At 43.3% G+C, this 12,938-nt stretch overlaps 1 protein-coding gene across 1 annotated transcript in view; it reads left to right on the top strand.

Annotated features, from left to right (window-relative positions):
- Positions 1-2,784: 2,784 nt before the first annotated feature.
- Positions 2,785-12,938, top strand: part of LOC126576295 (uncharacterized) — a 472,692-nt gene continuing 462,538 nt past the window's right edge. Inside the window, exon 1 of the mRNA XM_050237511.1 lies at positions 2,785-2,827. The gene's annotated coding sequence lies outside the window, so the exon portion shown is untranslated. The remainder of the gene's footprint in view (positions 2,828-12,938) is intronic.

The raw sequence follows: 12,938 nt of genomic DNA, 5'->3' as shown, positions 1-12,938 counted from the left end.
TGCCAAGGCGTCCCAACAGCATTTATTGCGAGAGATCATCGGCTGAGCTGCACATGGGTTAATCTGTGCTCCAACGTTACGGAACACCGTTCAGGATGGGGGTCCTTCCTGAAAACAGAATATACAAGTACGTAAATATCTACGGTATTCTCTTGGATTTCGCTACAACACCAGTAAAATCCGCAAGGCCATCACTGATCACACCACATTGATCACCCATGCAAAATTATTTCACTTGCAATGCGCATCTTAAATGAAAATCAAAGAACGCATTGCTTTAAATTTGCCGGAAACAGCGAATGGAAGGAATAGACGAGGTACGGTTAGTTTTCAACGCCCCTACCCCCTTTTAGAATACCTTTTGTTACTTAAAAAATATTAAGAACAAAATTGCCACAATCTGGGAATGCGCTCAGAGTGAGAAATTATTCAAACCATATAGCCGGCGATACATGAAGCGTAAACTCTCGTATAAACTCAGAGTGTAATGCCAAAAAGATTATACTTATGTCAAAAAGATTATAGGCCAGCGGATCGTAAATCCTTGCGTAAAAGCAAGCGTAAACACAGCACCAACATGAAGCGTAGCGTTATGATGAATTAAATGTTCTACAGTCGCTAATATACAGTAAAAACATCTTTAAATATAAAAAAAGATGTTCAGAAATCAACTTATCTCGTCGATTTATGTTTTTGGTGGCCAAAAACACATGTAATTGATGTAATAGCATAGTGTAATTGCAGGTGCACGAATGTAATTGCAGTTGACGTTTCGGTATAAACTTTTATGCGATTATGCCTGCCACACGAAGCGTAAACTTTTTGGCATTACATTCTGAGTTTATACGAGAGTTTACGCTTCGTGTATTCCTGCCTTATAGGTAGGAATACACGAAGCGTAAACTCTCGTATAAACTCAGAGTGTAATGCCAAAAAGATTATACTTGTGTCAAAAAGATTATAGGCCCGCGGAGCGTAAAACGCAGCGTAAAAGCAAGCGAAAACACAGCACCAACATGAAGCGTAGCGTTATGATGAATTGAATGTTCTAAAATCGCTAATATACAGTAAAAACATCTTAAAATATATAAAAAGATGTTCAGAAATCAACTTATCTCGTCGATTTATGTTTTTTGTGGCCAGAAACACATGTAATTGATGTAATAGCATAGTGTAATTGCAGGTGCCCGAATGTAATTGCATTTGACGTTTCGGTATAAACTTTTATGCGATTATGCCTGCCACACGAAGCGTAAACTTTTTGGCATTACATTCTGAGTTTACGCTAGAGTTTACGCTTCATGTATCGCCGGCTTATTATCCAAACCCACGCCTAATTCCTATAACAATGCGATATAAACTAAAAAAAAAACAGGATGAAAATGATGCAGCTATAAGAGAATAGGTTTAGAAAATTTATGAATAACCGCAGCTTACCAAAAGGATACAGCATAACTTACTATCAAATCAATTATACCACAATTGAAACAACACTTTTTCGTTTTCCTAGAAAGTGGCACTGCCTCCGTCAAGTGCAAAAATGGCCGCGCAAACCACACCGAACCACACCTCGCAAAGAGCAGAACAAAATTGATCGAACACGAGCTTGCTGCGCCTTCTTTGCTCGATTCTGGCGAGCTAGTCGATGATCGCTTTTGGAGGGAACACGGTATCCCATAAGCTAGCAATTTCAGATTTGCGCATTGGAGTAAATGACATAGACGATGAGACAACTCTATCCATGGTCGTTGAAAATCGAGTTTGGAAATCGATTTTACGTTTTAAGTTACAAATTCAAAATCATTCAGGAATTCAATTCTATGCAATAAAATATGGATACAGAATATTTTTTGTGAATTCAAAATAGCTCTCAAAGTGGAAAATTCGAGAATCAAGTTTCATCGATCGAAAGTAGAGTTGTCTCATCGGCTTCCTCATTTACTCCAATCGCAAATCCTAATTTGCTAGCTTATGGGATATCGCGTTCCCTCCAAAAGCGTTCATCGACTAGACCAGCCACAATCGAGCAAGTAAGGCGCAGCAAGCTCGCCTTCGATCAATTTTGTTCTGCTCTTTGCGAGGTGTGGTTCGGTGTGATTTGCGCGGCCATTTTTGCACTTGGCGGAGGCAGTGCCACTTTCTTGGAAAACGAAAAAGTGTTGATTTAAATGTGGTGTAATTGATTTGATGGTAAGTTATGCAGTATCCTTTTGGTAAGCTGCGGTTATTCATAAATTTTCCAAACCTATTCTCTTATAGCTGCATCATTTTCATCCTGTTTTTAGTTAATATCGCATTGTTATAGGAATTAGGCGTGGGTTTGGATAATATGGTTTGAATAATTTCTCACTCTGAGCGCATTCCCAGATTGTGGCAATTTTGTTCTTAATGTTTTTTAAGTAACAAAAGGTATTCTTATTGGTGGGCGTTGAAAACTAACCGTACCTCGTCTATTCCTTCCATTCGCTGTTTCCGGCAAATTTAAAGCAATGCGCTCTTTGATTTTTATTTAAGATGCGCATTGTAGGTGAAATAATTTTGCATGGGTGATCAATGTGGTGTGATCAGTGATGGCCTTGCGGATTTTACTGGTGTTGTAGCGAAATCCAAGAGAATATCGTAGACATTTACGTACTTGTATGTTCTGTTCTCAGGAAAGAGCTCCATCCTTAACGGTGTTGGGTAACGTTGGACTACAGATTAACCCGTGTGCCACTCGGAAGATGATCTCTCGCAACAAATACTCCAGGCAGGCAATCCAACGTGAAGAAAGTGTTCTCCCGTGGGGCAATTGCTATGAGTAAAAAGAATCAGCCAAATTCCAGAGGTAATAAGTTGTACACATGCTACCAAACTGTATAATCAATAATTATGATTTATTAATGCAATTTTTGTCTTTAAGCAACTTGTTTTAGCTCGACAATCAAGAGTATCGGTGAATCGATTCTACCAACGACGGTGGCCACGAATATTGCATGCTGCTTGCAAGGGCAAGGATGCTGTACCACGCACAGGAGACGCTCTGTGGTGCAGTAATGAGTTGGTCCAGCTCGTCGTCATCGATAAGTACTCGTTGATTTCATATGCCTTATTTATAACATGTTTCATACATCTTGATGAACGCATGGCTTGTTCAAGAAGAATTAACCCTAGATGTTAGGATGGGTAAAAACCGGTGCTTCCATCTATTAAGAGTTGGTCGTTGCACTCACAACAACTGTTGCTTTAGATCCGCTCTGCGAAAACACACGTGTAAAACGACTTAATTTTGTTGGAGAAACGTTTGGAGTAAGAGTTTGGAGCGGGAACTCCATCCTCGGGAAGGTTTTCCACCGTTTTCTCTGCTATTTCACGTCGTAGCGTTACCAACCGTATATTGTTGGAATCGTTGTCGCCGCTAGTCTCCGCTACGAGTACGCATCTACCGAGTTCCGGACACTTTTTTGGCACTATTTTTACGCGAGCCGCTTCCATACAACGCGATGCACCAAAGCAATATATAGAGTTTTCCACACACACGCGCTGCAAATCCTATATTGACGGATTACCCTACGGGACAAGAACCCGTTGCGATGCATTCGGCCCGGATCCATACACTTTTTCACATTTCTTTTCTCAAAGGGCCACTGCGGTACTCGGCCGTGTATGCACAACTTATTTTATCTTTATATTTGACCTTTATCATCGCTGCTACCAGTGCACATTTCATCTCTGAGCCGATGGTAACTCGCATGTCGCACGCAGCGGCAGTACCATTCTCGCAAGCGTCACCAAAGGTGTACCCTCTATCTGTTGCTGAGTTGTACGAAGATTTCACACTTCTCTTTTGGTGGGACGTCGGGTCCCTTTGCTCACAGCGCTGTCGCTCGCAACGTTGCATCACACTTTATACCTTAGACCTTTATATCTCAGACCTTTATTAAGGTTATACATTGTGTCGTACTTAGTACCTCACTTGATACCTTACGTCGGCCTTACGTGGCTTAATTCCCAACTCATCTGTCCGGAAGCACTTCTTCGGCGATTGCGTTAGGTTCGTTTTCAATTACTGAGCGGGTGAGGAGTGTGTACACGTTTTCAACTGTTCTTTGAGGAACGGTTTCCTAGTGGTGTTAATTTGGACGTGGCCATCACGCCGGGATGGCTGAGACCATGAACTGACTGTAGCGCTTGCGCGCGGAACGGCTTTGTTACGTATGGTCGAACCATATTCTTGGGACAATCACTAAAATGAGCTTTGGTACTGCCCGGCATCAACACTTTATGGAGTACCAAGTCTGTCTTAATTTTACCGCTGATTATATCTTGTAGTTAGTTGTAGTAGTTGGTCGCAAATTAACTATTAAGTGTACAAATGGAAAATCGCCATTTTTCCCTTGATTTGACGATTTATGTTTAGAAACACTTACCAAACTCATTCCTCAAAGTAATGACCATTGTTGTCCACAACATTTTCCCACAATTTGGGCAGCTTTTGAATGCCGCGCCGGAAAGATGGTTGTTCCTTTGACGCGATCCATACATCTATCCCCTTTCTGACTTTCTCGAAAGAACGGAAGCCAGTTCGTGTTGGTCGGCCAGTTCGTGTGACATCGATCGGAACAAGCAGTATTCGGATGGGGTGATGTCTGGAGAGTATGGCGGGTGGGATAGTATGTCCCATTTTAACGTTTCCAGATATTGTTTAACGACTTTCGCAACATGTGGCGGAGCGTTGTCGTGAAGCAGGATTACTTTTCCGTGCCTTTCTGAGTATTGTGGCCGTTTTTCTTGCAGCGCTCGACTCAGTCGCTTCAGATGTGTTCGATACAGGGCTGCTGTGACGGTTTCGCCTGGTTGCAGCACTTCGTAGGAAACAACGCCGAGCTGGTCCCAGTAGATACACAGCATCAGCTTCGAGAACGATTTTTTTCGCTTTGGATTTTCGTAAGGTATCCATTTTTCGTCCCTGGTCACTATGCGATGCAAAAATCCTTTCCGTTTTTGCCGTTGAAGCAGTTGCTCGTATGTGCAAAGCCGCCATTCGATGTCCCTTGGCTGCAGTTTGTTCGCGGCAAGCTTCTGGATCATTCCCGAGGTCTTTTAGGCGATGCGATACTGCTGATTGCATCACGTCTAATATATTAGCAAGTTCCTTTTGCGTTAGCATCTTCCTCCAGCAAAGTTGTCAATGCGGCAACCTCGAACTTTTTCGTCGGTCCGGGACGCTCCTTGTCTCGCACGTCATAATCGCCTTTCTTGAACTTTGCAAACCACTCCCGACACGTTCGTTCACTTATGCAAGCTTCTCCATAAACTTCCACTAGCATTCGATGCGCTTCAGCTGCAGGTTTGTTCGCATGAAACGCCAATAGCAACACTTCCCGCAAATGGCTCTTGGACGGCTCGAATTTCGAAGGCTTGTGATCGTTTTCGTCATACAATCGAGGCGGGCCCGTATTTTTATTATAAAACGGTTCCCCGCTTGACTTAACCTTCGACAGGATTAGCTCAAACAATTGGCGCAGCTGGGATGGCATCTGGAATGGTACGGCTTCTTGTAGGCTTCGTTCCCACTCGGATTAGTCGTTCAGCAACCCAGCCATTGTGACAGCATGCTGGTATGGTGCACAAAAAACTCCATCAACGCTTACGCTACGCTTGATCATCCACTGATGTCCGTGACCATCGTACCACGGTAGTCGTTGCGCCGGTGGTGGTGAGTTTTATGTACCGATACTACGCTGGAACTTCCTGGTACGTGAGGGTACGTGCGTACGCGTCACTGCCAGCTCACTGGCAGAACCGTGTCAACATGCTGCGGTCGCTACGTTCAAGCAAGGCCTCGACAGTCTTATTGACACTGAAGACCCACCACACGCTGCTTGTGTTCGAGGTGAATTGGTAACTGAGCGACCGTTACCCTTTTTGGCCTGCATCTCGCACCCTAAGGTCGCCGAAACAGCTTGCGATGCCGCAATATAGCAAGCATCGACGTACCGCTGGATTTCTTCGATGGTTTCGTGCGTCGAAAAAGCGACCCGATTGTGCCATTTGTACACGTACTTGTACAAGCACTTGACGCTGCTGACGATCGCACATACAACCCCCCTCTCCACGTTGATGTGGCTGGGTTGTACGGCACCATGTAATGATTATTAAGCGTTATATTCTTGATCGTTACGGTACGACGATCAATACGCCTCCGATACATCGAGTATCAGATCCTGCGTCTGCCGAGTTTCCTCGCAAAATTGGTTTAGAAACTTTTTCGACTAGGCTGCATCCTTCATGCACGGTGAATTGGCATTCGCCTGACCGCATGGACCGTGCATCATTTCACTTACTTACTGTTTGCGTGAAGCTGTTCGTTTGTCGGATCTGGAATTTCGGCAGACACCAGCCGATCGTAGTCAGCAGCCGTTCGCGGCTTATCGCTATCCGTGTAAGGAGGAATAGACAGTGCACGTGTGGCAGACCACGAAGTTTCTTATACTCGATGACGTGAATGCGGGCTACTTCCAATCCCAAGCACTCCTGCTGAGAGGTCCTCCAGCATGGCCTTCAGTTTCAGCCGGAACTTCAGGCGCTGCTCCTCAATCTTGCAGCACTGGTCTACACAACAGTACTGCTGCATCACTCGTCCTGCTGAATGCAACAGCGACGTTTGACCCTCACGAAAACTCTGACGATAAGCAGCAGCACATTCACGGACGGAGGCCTCACCTTCCCACTTTTGTGCCCCACAATAGACACACGCTTACAGGGGACTGCTGAGCATTGTAATTATTTTTTTTTCGTGAGTCGGTAACTATTGTTGCTCTTGGATATGGTCGCATCAGATATGGTTGTACAGCAAATCCTTAATCTCCGACAAGAGCATGAGGAATGCTGTTGTTATACATTCCTGGCAGCATCTTCGGAGGTGGTTGTTTGGGAGTTGCTATGTATTGCGCGTAAAAGTTCGATTTACGGAAAATGATACTATGGCTTTCCCTTCACTATCGAAAACTGCTTGCAGCACTATCGAAAAAAAAATTTTCTTGATAATTTCATTACAGCCCGTCGGAAGGGCAATGTAGCGTATCCTGAAATGGAATTGCTTCCGTCCCGGTCGGCATTCAACCGATACCGACATTATCAAGCACATTGTCTAGAGCGTTGATACCAGAGGAACGTTCTGCTGCCTTGTGCTGTTTTCTCTGTAAAGTAAAAGAAGAAAAAAAAGAATCGATAGGGAAGCAAGACGGAATGACAAAGATAAGCAGAATCCCTAAGTGCCACAGTTCAGAACTGGGAAGTAGAGGTGAAGAGGGCACGGATTAAGGCACGTTTAAAAGATGCAAAGATGCAAAGATGCAGATTCTGGTAGTGAGAGTTGAAAGAACGAAGGCACAGTAGAAAAGGATCAGAGGACTCAAAAGCAGCACTGCGGTTGGGGATAAGGAATGTGAAATGTTCGACAAAATTGCCGCTATGGTATTGTCAGTAACGGCCGGCGGCATTACTTCACTGCGGAGGCGCGAAGATGGGCTGCTGCCAGCGTTGCTGTCTGCGCGTCTCGCTACGCCTACGGCGAGACGGGTTAAATGGGTTTCTCCATGTCCCATTGTCATTATACCAGTTTATAGCCGGCCGGGCTAGTGGTGTCACCGGCGGCGCTGGTGGAGTTCCCGGACAGGCTGGTGCAGTTCCCGGACGGCCTGGTGGAGTTCCCGGACAGGCTGGTGCAGTTCCCGGACAGGCTGGTGGAGTTCCCGGACAGGCTGGTGCAGTTCCCGGACCAACAGGTGGTGTTGCCGGACGAACAGGTGTTGTCGGGGCTGGGTTGGTCCGACATTATTAATCTTTTCGTTCTACATTGCAATAACTCAAACTAAAAAAGACGTGTCCACCTCCTTCGAGTGCCAAATGGAAAGCTTTTCAGGGCTGTCACCGGTGGCAGGAGTACGGGGGGAAGTGTTGCCGAAGTTAGGTGGTACTCCACCACCGGTGACAGCAGAAGTATGGAGAGTTAGTGAGTAAACGGAGTGAGAGAGGATTGGAGAGTCAGGAGGCATCGGGTTGGCGGCTGCAAGATTCTGCCGGGGTCGGCTCTCATCCATCTGCCATACCTACGATCAATTCTCGCATGTAGCGATTATTCTCGTAAGTTTTCGTAATAGAACCCCCCCCCCCCCCCCCGTAATTTCATTCATAATTGTAAAGAATATTTGATAACAGGTTGATTCATCGGAGATGTAGGTAGTGCAATGTGTTTAATACGGTACCACATCTTTTCGACTATCGCGACACAAAAACATCGACGTATTAAGATTAAGCAAATTGGCGGGATGTTTAAAGTATCAAATGGTGCAAACTTTGTTCAGTAGTGCAAACAATGAATAGGAGTGCAATCATGCGTGATAAGTGTATAACAGTTGGCATCAGCAATTTTCCTTACGATATTTTTGCTAATATGCTTGACTTCTAATCGTTACATGTGACCGAATCGGCGTATTTTACATACACGTTAAGTTTTTGGTAGATGGATTGTTTGAAAGCATTCAACCCAATTTGCAGTTGCATATTGAATTGCATCCGATCGTTTAGGAATAGTATTCTTGATTACACCTATAATCCATTATTTATTACCTGCTGCACTAGCTTGAGAATTACAGAAATGGTTTGTGGTTTAGCGAGCGAGCAACATGAGTTGAGAAAAAAACACGAATAGAATGAATATCTATATCCAATACAATTTGGCCTGGTAATTTAATATACTGTTTGCAGTTATACCTTTAACCATTAACCATTTCACATAACATACAGTCCAGTCGAGTCGACGCGCAATGATCAGAAGAACAACAAACACATAAGGATGCATATTTACCAGATTTGCACATACGGATTTATTCAGAAGTTTACTTCACAACTTACAATACAAAACAATCAATGGTTATTGAATATATTGAATATTTGTTAAAGATGAAATACCAAATAGTATTTCTGGAATCATTTTGTATATAACATCAAGAAATGAGTGTTTGTGTGATATAAGATGAAAAAATATGTGATTTACATACTATTAGTATGTTCGAAAAAGTAATTATGGATTGTGACGAGAATAGTTATGTGGTTGTAGATAATACAATAAGAATTTATCAGAAGTTGGATGAAAAATCTAGTATTCTGCGTATGAAGCCATTGAGTGAAAATACCAATTGGGGAAAAAATGGTTTTGTTACTCTATTGGTATTGTTGTTGTCTCGATATGGTCATATTTAGCATTTTTTCCTCTCTTCCAATTTTGAACAAACTCTTACATACGCTCTTGTGTTTACCGCCTTTCGCATAGTCCCATAACATTGTAGTACTACTCTATCTATGGCATCAACGGTATTTGAATATGTATGTAATGCAATCCTTTCCTTTTTCTCGGAACATTTATCAAACAGCTCTTTCGAAACCAGATGTAAAACTATTTCTTTTAGAGTGGTGTTATAGGTAAACTTTTTTCCAAAATAATCTATTACCCTTTCTTTCAATTGATTGTTTTCGATCAATTTATCGAAGCGTTCTAATTCTTCCTTACTTGCAAGAGGAAAATTGATGGCAACTGGTTGATTTGAAGGTTGCGGAAGGGGGGGTTCTGGAAGTGCTGGTTCTGGAAGTAGGGGTTCTGGAAGTGCGGGTTCCGGAAGTGCGAGTTCCGGAAGTGCGAGTTCCGGAAGTGTGTGTCTTGGAAGTGGGATTTTCGGAACTGGTGGTTTTGCACTTTTTTTAAATTTACCGAACGGCTTAATGTTCCGTTGGTTTATTTCCTCCTTAACTATTTGCACAGCATCGGGGAAGTATTTGGTTGAAATTTGTTGGAGGTCATTGTAATTATTGAGAAGCGTTTGGTGATCCTCCTCCAGTATCTCTAGTAACTTTTTGTAATCGCAATTCTCTTTCGTACAGAGTTGATCCTTGTCACGATCTACACGTATTTGAAGTTTTCCCATGTCGATTTCCATTCTTTCAATTGTTTCTGTTTTATGCGTTCCTGTCCATGAACAATTTGTCTAGAAATTCTTATCAAAAAGTGATCAATAATCTTGTGCGCAACTGTTCTTTTTCCTTTTCCTGTATAGGTATTGTAACTGAACATTACACATTTTTTCACAAAAGTGAATACACAGCGAGCACTTTTAGTAATAAATGCCTCTAGTTCTGTCTAGCATCGAATTTAAAAAATGGGAAAATATTCAAATACGCTTTGACCTATTTCCAATCGATTGACGATTGATTCGATGCCGTCCGATGTTAGTGTCTCGAGAAATTCTCGGAAAACTGTTGGGATTCCTCAAAATCGTTCCACAAAAGTCAGTACACAGACACGTTTTATTGTTTTCAGTATCGGCTAGCATGTCCTTTCATTTTTATTACTTCTGCCAACCGTCGTGACATTGAATTAACTACATTTGCGTATAATCGGCCTAAATGGCTTCGTAGGTACGACACCCGTCCGGCCGCCCGTGGTCGTGGTTGATGTCGTCGTCGCTGATGCTGGCTTCGCGGGCCTCTTTCCCGCAGCCAGCTCCTTGCACTCTCTCTTCGTGAGGATGCTAGATTCACCTGGAGAGCTCCGCTGACGCTTGTCGGTTGTGGTGGCCGCTCCCGAAGCCGATGTAGCAGCGACCGCCACTTCCACAGGTGCAAGCGACACCGTCTGCACCTCAGCGTCCATCAGCAGCTGTTCGGTTTTGAATTTTGTTGTGTTTTCCGAGATCCAGTAAACCCTGTTCTATCGGGTTCAAATCTGGACTTTGGGGCGGCGATTTTAGCTGATGGGTATTGTTGTACAATAAAAACAACCGCGAAATGAACGCCGTGTTTTATGTCTTGTTGGAACCAATAATCCTCAGAAATTCCCAATTTTGCAACACTTGCACCTCAATTATTCTTTAATATGTTTATATAAACATATTGCTCCATGATTCCATTGATGACCTGCAGATTTGCCGGCAACCCCATTTGCCGGCATGCACCCCCCAAACTAGCACACCTCCTCCACCATTGTTGACCGTTGCCTTAAACTTTTTGATGTTGTGCTCTTCATTGGGTTTTGCGCCATACAAAACGACGTCCATCAGATCCAAAAATTTGAAACTTTGATTCGTCGGCAAAGATATCGTCATCCCAGTACGATGCTGGAATATTGTATTGCTTCTTAGCAAAGTCTAACAACGGAGAGTTATGTCCCATACATATATTGCTGGGTTAGATAAACTCAACCATACCAATCTAGCTATACCAGTACAAAGGGTTTGCTGGGCCCAGAGGATAATTAGGCTTAAAGAATCCTTCAATAACAATTTCGAACTTTCAAAGATGGAACCGTTTCCATCTGTTTCCTTACAGCCTTCTCAGATCCTGTGCATCTTTTGGTTTTATTAGAAAACCATAGATAGCAGTCACTCTTCATTGCTCTGGTACATTTGTAACAATTTTGCTAGGCCTTAAGAAGCCCCACATCATAAGTATCCTTACCAAGCTAGACGAGTCTTTGCAGACCTCCACAAGTTCCTTCACACTGCAAACATTGCACAAATGCTCCATCGCTTTGTCACTTTACTTCATTTTATCGCAACAATTTTGTGATAGTTGGCTGTCCTGAGACGCCGATTTACGCGCAAACAGCTCCTTCGTTTATCAACCTGTCATCAAGTAATTAATAGTTTTGGCGGTTGCAGCATGTGCGATCACTAGCAACACTAGCGATCTATAAACCTTCTGACGCTGGTAGCACCCAATCTACATATAACGCATGGTAACACCGTATATTGTTGATAGCAAACTAGAAACTATTGAAATAAAAATCCTGTTGCGAAATCCTGTAGAAACAGAAACCTCTTCCCCACCAGCAACATACTTCACCACCAGGTGGTACGGGACCAGGAAGGGTGCGGCAGGCTGGCAGAAATCCACAAACGTCTGATTAAAAAAGAAGCACAGAAGGTTCAGATAGCAGATAGATAGCATAGCTGCGGCAAAATCTACGTAAAATTCGTGCATGTGGTGTGATGCACTGCAGATAGTCAGGTCACTGGGGAGAACCCCATGATGTGGTTTAAAGCTACGATCTATTCAAGCGCCGATTGAAGCATCCGATCGCCCAAGCAAGCGTGTAACCTTTTCAGTAGTATGTAGATTTATTAATATGGTTGACGACACCGTACATTTGGTGCTTAGAATTCTGTCGAATTTAAAAAAAAGTGTTAATCCCCGTCTGGCTGTTGCCGACAGTTTGGCTACAAAATAATGCATTCATGCAACGTGGCATAATGCATTGCGTGTTGCGTACATGGTATGCGTTTTACCACTGCCCGTTACAAACCGTACGTACACAAAAGCCCATTGCGCCCATGAAACAGGTCGTCTGTCCGTGGCTGTGCCACCGAATTGAAAATGTCCCGTTGTGTGGCTGATTCGTTATAAACACGATCAAATTAATATTGTTTCGCATTTTGATGCCCCGGAATAGAGGGCATCAAAACGATCGGCAAGGCTCAATGATGGTCCAGCTTTCGGACGGTGGACTAGTTCTACATTTTGTTGGTGCTGGCCGAACACGGCAAAACACCCGGACCGTATCTACACGACCTTTCGTAGGTCTATGAAAATGAATTTAAAAATCAGTAAAAAAATCCGTCTATTTTGAAAATAAGTCGAAACACTCCTCCAGTCCCTTAGTAAAATATTGTTGTATCTTTCTCTAATCGTAAACATCGGTTTCGGGTCTCTTGTTGCTGTTTTAGCTGTAATGAAATATCGATAGATTATTACGGAAAACTTACCTTCAATAACAAACAAAACACGCACCTCAAAATGATGCGTCCTGTTTTGTTTGCTTGGTGAATTGCAATGCAAAGGTAATGTGATTGTACTAGCAATAAAGACAGTTTCATTCGCAGTCGAAGGTAGCTCGCAGGCTG

Source organism: Anopheles aquasalis, chromosome 3, assembly GCF_943734665.1.
Source record: "Anopheles aquasalis chromosome 3, idAnoAquaMG_Q_19, whole genome shotgun sequence".
Classification (NCBI taxonomy): Eukaryota; Metazoa; Arthropoda; class Insecta; order Diptera; family Culicidae; genus Anopheles; species Anopheles aquasalis.
Note: the sequence above shows the minus strand (reverse complement) of the source record. Positions and strands in the feature narration are given on the sequence as shown.